Source organism: Helianthus annuus, chromosome 9 (assembly GCF_002127325.2).
Source record: "Helianthus annuus cultivar XRQ/B chromosome 9, HanXRQr2.0-SUNRISE, whole genome shotgun sequence".
NCBI lineage: Eukaryota > Viridiplantae > Streptophyta > Magnoliopsida > Asterales > Asteraceae > Helianthus > Helianthus annuus.
Window position 1 is genome coordinate 96,085,131 of NC_035441.2, and position 7,194 is coordinate 96,092,324.

A 7,194-nucleotide genomic window follows, 5' to 3' on the forward strand; every position below is an offset into this window, starting at 1 on the left:
GAATTATTGACATTCACACTTTTAGAAATTGAACAGAATTAAAACTATCAATAATAGCATCCGAAAGTAAAGCTGAGAATAACTCATATTATTTTTATATCAGTACCCGTGTCTGTTAATGTAAGTTAAAGCACTTTGTGCATTTTCTTTCACTGAGATTTCCGTACTGTCCATATCAGGTGTGTAAGTTTGACCTGTTTCCTTTTAAGCTAAACTTTTGATTTGGCCCATTTGACTCGCTATAGATATAACTGAGCCTAAATTGGCCAATTCTAAGTAACTGGCCCGAATAAAAAACTCAATTAATCGCTCAGAAACAAAAATAATATAACTAATCAGAGGTGTGGTAGTAAAAAAAACTCCACAACACAATTAATCAACATCGTGTTTCACTGTTCTAATTTTCTACATGTAAGCTAATCCATACCTAACGATATGAACGCCATAAAGAGGGTATTACAGTCTTATAAGTCTTTGATGAGACATTATCATGAACTTACATAATATGCAGCCCAATGACAGACCTCATGCTTCAATTCAGAATCCAGTTTCTTGAGCAATTCAAAAAGCAACACTTGCTCAAAAAAAAAAAAAAAAAATCAGCTTCAATTAACACTTGCTCAAAAAAAAAAAAAAAAAAAAAAAAGAGTAACTATGTGACAGGAGACTATAACCTTTAATATGATTACAGGAGGGATACAATTGCCAAATCGACTTGGTGAGTAACAAGTAAAATCGTCTTGTCTCTAAGGACTCCCCTAACACATTCCTGCAATTGAAAACAGAGAAATGAATGTTATAAAATGTGCTGGTGGAGTTTATTATCTATAATAGTTATTATTATTATATCTAATATTTGTAGTTTGAATAGTAAAATGGTTATCGACATTTTATCATAATCATTAAGTTACTTAGATGGGTTATCATCAGTGGGTTAACTTCATAGCTATTTAGACATTTGATTTCACATATTCAGTAGATAGAAAATAATTTTCACCTATATTTCATATGTTTCTGATTGATTACCTTGAATATTTGTGAACCGGTATGAGCATCAACAGCATCATTAAGAAGATAGATGTCCGAATCTTGATAAACTGAATGCGTTGCTTTTGGCCACTGCTAAGATTGATCCCACGCTCCCCGGTTTCAGTTTGGTCTCCGAATTCCATCATTCTAGATCCTTCTCCAAACAACAAGTTCTTATGACATTCTTGTACTTGTGTCGATCCATGGGCGAACCAAACAATATGTGTTCTTGAATTGTCTTGTTTTGAATCCATGCGGTTTGCGCAACATACGCAGTGCTCCCAAAAACTTTTACCTTGCCGGATGTTTTGTGCATCTCACCAAGCAATAACCGATGCAAGCAGAGACGATTTCCCTGAACCAACAGTCCCCACAGTGGCCGCGAGTTCGCCTTTTTTTACTTCAAAGTTTAAATTCTTGACCGTTTCACCTTCTTGCCAGCTAAACGACCCATTTTGAACCTCGACAGCCATATTATTGTCACTATTTTCATGTCTTTCAACTGAACCCACTTCCAACTCGTTACTCAGCATATACTTGTCCAATCGTCCCAACGAGATCATCGATTGGGGAAAACTCCAAATCGGTTCTTGCAAGTTCTTAAACAACGATGTGGCTGTGAAAACCGTCCCAGCATCAAGGTTTACCCCAAGCAAAATCCCACTCCCGAACGTAACCGTTGGGATAAACAAAGGCGTACTCCACAAAATGATCATGTTCGAACCAATCGAATACATGAACTTACAAAGCCAACCATATTCAGACGATTGAATCCGATCATTAAAATGCTCCTCCCACGCTTGAAACTTAATCACCCTCATGTAACTCAACATCTCGTATGATCTTAAAAAATATATCAAACCATACAAAGAAATTTGTTGCATTATATCTTTCGACAGAGGCAAACCTTCTGTCAAATACATAGTATATAAGTAAAAGCATGGTTGAAGAATATATATTAGATACATTTTGAGAATGGAAACAATATACTTGAAAAGTGACTAAACTAAATCATCAATATTTTATTATCTTGAGGGAAGGTTATATGCTGGCTTAAAACAAAAGTAACAACCTGTGGTTGTTGTTATTCATGGAAGATGATGCCACACCTCTTTCTCTGATCTCTTTCTGCAAATATGAGAGAGAAAAATTAACGGTGACTTTTTCTTTCTTTGTTTAGGGACAAACTCGTAAGTAATAGCATACAACACTATCTTTTTTTAGCCACACGTGACAAGCGTAAGCCTATACCAACCGCAGATCAAAAGCTTGATACCATTCGACGCAGTTGTAGCTAATTTCACTATACCTTTCCATTAACTATTACAGTTGTATGAAATCAAAAGAGTAGTGAGCTTACAAATGAATTTGGGTGGGGTTTGTCACTCCATGTACACACATACCATGTATGATCTTTATTCCGTTCACCTAAATACACCCATAACCTAGAATAATACTATAGAACACACCATATTACCTAAAATTTGTGCCATCCATTCTTTTACTGACACTTCTTGTATCAGTAATGAATAAACTCATATCAATGCTGCACTGCAGGTGTTACACCATAGAAACAAATCATTTCGATCAATCAAAACAAGAGGGTACAATTCATACAGGTTATTACAACTAATCAATATAAATATATATATATATATGTAAACACAGCACAGCATGTAAATAAATCATAAAATTGTCAAAATGCTAAAAAAAAAAAACCCTAACAAAACGATTTGGTACCAGTTACGAAATTATGAGTAGAAAATTGGACCTGAGAGTCCACAGGATTGAAGTGGTGAATCTGCTTCGCTTCAAAATGATTGTAGAATCTGCAGTTATCAATGAATTAATCGATTTAGAAAAAACCCTAATGGTATTTTGCTCTGTGTTTTCTTTCTTGCACAAGAAGATCGCAATAAACTTACAAATGGAAAACCCCAGAAATTTGTGGGGAGCAATACATCGGGTAGAAGAGATGGCCATGGACCTATTAAGAGTGTCTTTGAGGGCATGACTGTAACCCTGAACGAATGATTTCTAGCATTTGGTGGTGAACTTCCTTTATTGATATAGCAATCATGGGAGTTTCAATCGATTAGATTCATGGCGTATTGAATGAAATTGGGCGTTTTGTGTGCTTGACATTCACAACTGATGGCGATAAAGGGAGAGGAGGGAAAACAGCAAGGATGATGAAGGTGAAGAGACGAACACATTCACTCTTACGTATGATTGTGAGGGACGTCTGTTAGGTTACCTGAGGGCAAAGAAGGAACGGATTTTGGAGTTGTGAGTATGGGATGTAGGTCGAATTTACTATCATATCCCTACGGTGTCTTAAAAATTTATGTTATTGACAATCTTACCCTTACAAACAAGCATTCATTAGTTGTACATATTGCATAAAATGATGGACGTCATGTAAAATTACATGTGTGTACATCACTTCTCCTTTTTATAATAGTATAGATAAAAACCAAGGGATTGAATGATGGAATGGTTATAAGTATAACATGAGGGTTCTAACTTCATAACTCACACACACTAAAACACATACTCATCTTCCTCCTCTCCTTCCCTTGCTCTCGGCCGAACCATAGCACCACCACCATCACCTTCATTCATCCATCTTCATACAATCTACATATATAAAAAGGTGTTAGAGATCATACAAGGAAGCTTGGTGGCCTTGAAGCTTGAAGGACCTCTCTTGTTTGCTTTTATCCACTCATTTTCTTCACTTAAATCATCCCTAGCCTTGAGCTAGTGGTAAGAACCTTAGTCTATCTATATTACTTCCATTTTTAGTGGTTAAAGAAGTATCATAATCAAAAACTTGAAGAACACTAAAGATCATAAGCATGAAACATGAACATAAGCTTGTTTAATTATGTAATCTTGATGAATATGAGTTGTTATGCTAGTTGATCATTGATTGTTTGTGGAAATGATGTTGATCATCATAAGATCTTGCTAGATCATGATTAAAAACATAATCTAGCAAGATGTAAGAATAGAAATTGTTGTAGGATGATGGATCATCCAGACATAAAGCATGAACTTGAAGGAAAATAATGTTTTCTTGAAAAACCATGATCAAGTAAGTTGTTAATCATATGGATCTATGAATTTCACAAAGGATTTCTAAAGAAACCAAGTTAAAAATATAAGTTTCACATAATCTTGGTTCTTACATAAACAAGACTTATTTTTAGTGGTTAAACAAGTGTAGAAACACTTGTGTAACAAAAAGAATGCATAAAGAAACATTTTTAGAAAATGTAACAAGAAGTTGTAAACATCTAACTTCTTTAAAAATGAAGTTTTTAAAGAACTAATCACATTTCAAAGGATAACAAGACTTACTAAGAACACTAGTAAGTTACTACAAATTTTTACAAATATTTAAGTTCATGAAGTAGTAGAAAATGCATGATTTTTGGCAAATTGGTAAGTAAAGATTGCTTGTTGATGATTGTGAATTGATTGTGTTGATTTTTACAAAAGAAATTGATATGATTGAGAGCATGGAAACCTCCATTTTTAGGGGAAACTATGGCAAAATTTTCTTAAAATATAAACACTTAGAAAAATATTTTTAAACAAATACTTACAAGTGTATTTTGAACCATAAATTGTTACATAAACTTTGCCATAAATTTTGGTTACAAAAATACAAATATTGGAGATTGGTTTTCATAAATAAAAGTGAGTAACTATATATTTTGGAAATATATAATTAGAAGACACATATGTGTGATTATTTGTATACTTTGTGTATTAGTTATATTATTTTAGGACTTGAAATATTATAACTCATTAGAATACCAACAATTACCATCCAAAATATTAACAGAATTCCAAGGAATAAATATACAAGCTTACACAAAAATATTGGAGAACCGAACTATGAAATGAGACTTACAAAAATATTCCGGAATTTATTCACAAAAGTATATTTGGTAAATAATATTTTGGGACACCAAGAAAACAAAAATATGAATTTTAAAATTACCACAAGAATATATCATATTTTTGACAAGGAAAAATGTATTGTTTTTGACAAGTATGAAATATATATTTTTCTTGAAATTTTTAGAAGATATATTATTTTTAAGAAGTATATATTTTCTCAAATAAATATGAAATTTTTGAGATACAATATTTTTGGAAGAAGAATATATTTTCTCAAATAAATATGAAATATATCATTTTTGGAGAAAAATAAGTTTATATATATTTTCCAAGTTAGACTTGAAAATATATTATTTTTGGAACTTATAAGAATACAAATATTTTGTCAAAGAAAAATTATAAATAATTTTTCTAATTAATATTCCTTAAAATATATATATTTTGGAAATATATATTGGATCTTTATTAAAGATAATATTCCGGAATAATTAATATGAAATTTAGTATAAGAATACTTAAGGAATACAAAGAAAATACGTATCCTCGTATGTATAAATACACACCGGAATACGACCTCAAAACATGGCAAAAATACACATGTATAAGATACCCCCATCCTTGGGAAGGAAATACAAGTATAAATACTTGGGAAGTATTATTACAATAATATTGTTTAACAATTATTTCAAAATTTATAAATAAAATATAAGTTAAAATATTAATTATTTTAACAAATAATTATGTAACTTGGAATAATATCAAAGACACAAAAGAAACGTAACTCAAGGACATTAATACTAAGTCAAGGCATAGCCCGTTCGTCTAATAGACATTACTACGTTGTAGGTAGTCGTGTTCACCAAAGAAGCTCGAGTTACGATTGCTGAAGACGCAAGACTGTGAGTTCATGTCCCCCTTTTCTTTTAACTGTTTTCGTTTTATAAGTTCGGGGGTGAAGTACATGTTACGAATGATTACGATTACAAATGATTTACAAATGAAATGAACTGTTAGATCATGTGAAAGGGTAGGCGTTATCTTGAGACCATTAATCCTTTAGAAGGACCGAGGGGCATGAGTGATAGATCTATTTGGGTGTTGCGAGCCCCACCCGTGGGTCCGCGAGTTGACCGCACATGGTGTCTATGTCGTTCCAGCCGGAAGGCCCGGTACGAAATGCGCAAAGGATTGAGCCTTCCTACACCGTTGCACACATATTGATGGCCTTGCAAACCATTAATTGATCTGTTCATTTTCACATACGAACATACATACTTTCAATGATTTCAAAGGTTATTCATACTCACAAACAAACACATGAACTCGCTCAACTTTTGTTGATATTTTCAAACTACATGTATTTAAGGGAATTAAAGGTGGATCTGGCGGGCGTTCGAAAGTTTCAATTTGTTGTTAAGAATAAAAGATGTCATCCATGGTCTTGAGATTTGGTTTGGGTGTCCTATCCTGGACAAGACACCACTCCTAAATCTTGGTTTTATTTAGAGTCTTTTGATGAGTCTTTGTGAACTCTTAAGACAATTCGTATGGTTTGTAAAACTTGAAGTTGGAGTCTTGTTTAAACAATGATGTTTGTGATGTTTTCAAATCTATTAAATGGATGACGATCTATGGTTTTATCATATAGTTGTTGTTATGATTGAATGCAATGGTATTAAGATAGTCACACCATAATCACGCTTTCGCAAAAGTTAGGGTGTGACAGCTTGGTATCAGAGCTTCGATTGTAGCAAACTAGGATTCCTTCTCGAGATTAGGCTACAATCATTAGGGCTCTCACGAAAATATTTTTACAACATGTTTTCATTGCATACACGAAATGCCCAGATCTAGTGAAACAAACATTTTTACAAACAAAAATACATGAAACACATTCCAAGGTTTAAGTTTATGGTTCAGTCTGAGAGACTGGGTGGTACAGTCTGAGAGACTGAGTGGTTCAGTCTGAAAGACTGGTTGGTAGTCTAAGAGACTGGTTAGTTTAGTCTGAGAGACTAGTTGGTTTAGTCTGGGAGACTAGGAAGGATATGAAGGATACATGATTGCATGATTACACTGATTTGACTGCATGCTAAATGATAGATGTTAATACATGTGCATATGTCGTGATTGTTTTGTTACAGACACTATGTCATCTTCTGAGAGTGGATTGTCTGACACTGATGACCCCATGGCTATTGTTTCTGACGATGAGATCGTCCCCGAGCCGGAGATTTTTACTTCTGATAC

The 7,194-nt window shown here is 33.4% G+C and overlaps 1 long non-coding RNA gene across 4 annotated transcripts; it reads right to left on the reverse strand.

Moving 5' to 3' along the window:
* Positions 1-302: 302 nt before the first annotated feature.
* LOC110877912 lies at positions 303-3,325 on the reverse strand. 4 transcript variants are annotated; one of them, XR_004865886.1, is made up of 4 exons: positions 2,955-3,324; positions 2,102-2,858; positions 1,027-1,939; positions 303-769 (listed from the first exon to the last, which is right to left on the reverse strand). It is a non-coding gene; the product is annotated as an uncharacterized LOC110877912 (long non-coding RNA). The 4 variants fall into 4 exon arrangements; XR_004865888.1 differs by having other exon boundaries at positions 1,027-2,580; positions 2,801-2,858; positions 2,955-3,323; XR_004865887.1 differs by having other exon boundaries at positions 1,027-2,157; positions 2,390-2,858; positions 2,955-3,323.
* Between the last annotated feature and the right edge of the window lie 3,869 nt (positions 3,326-7,194).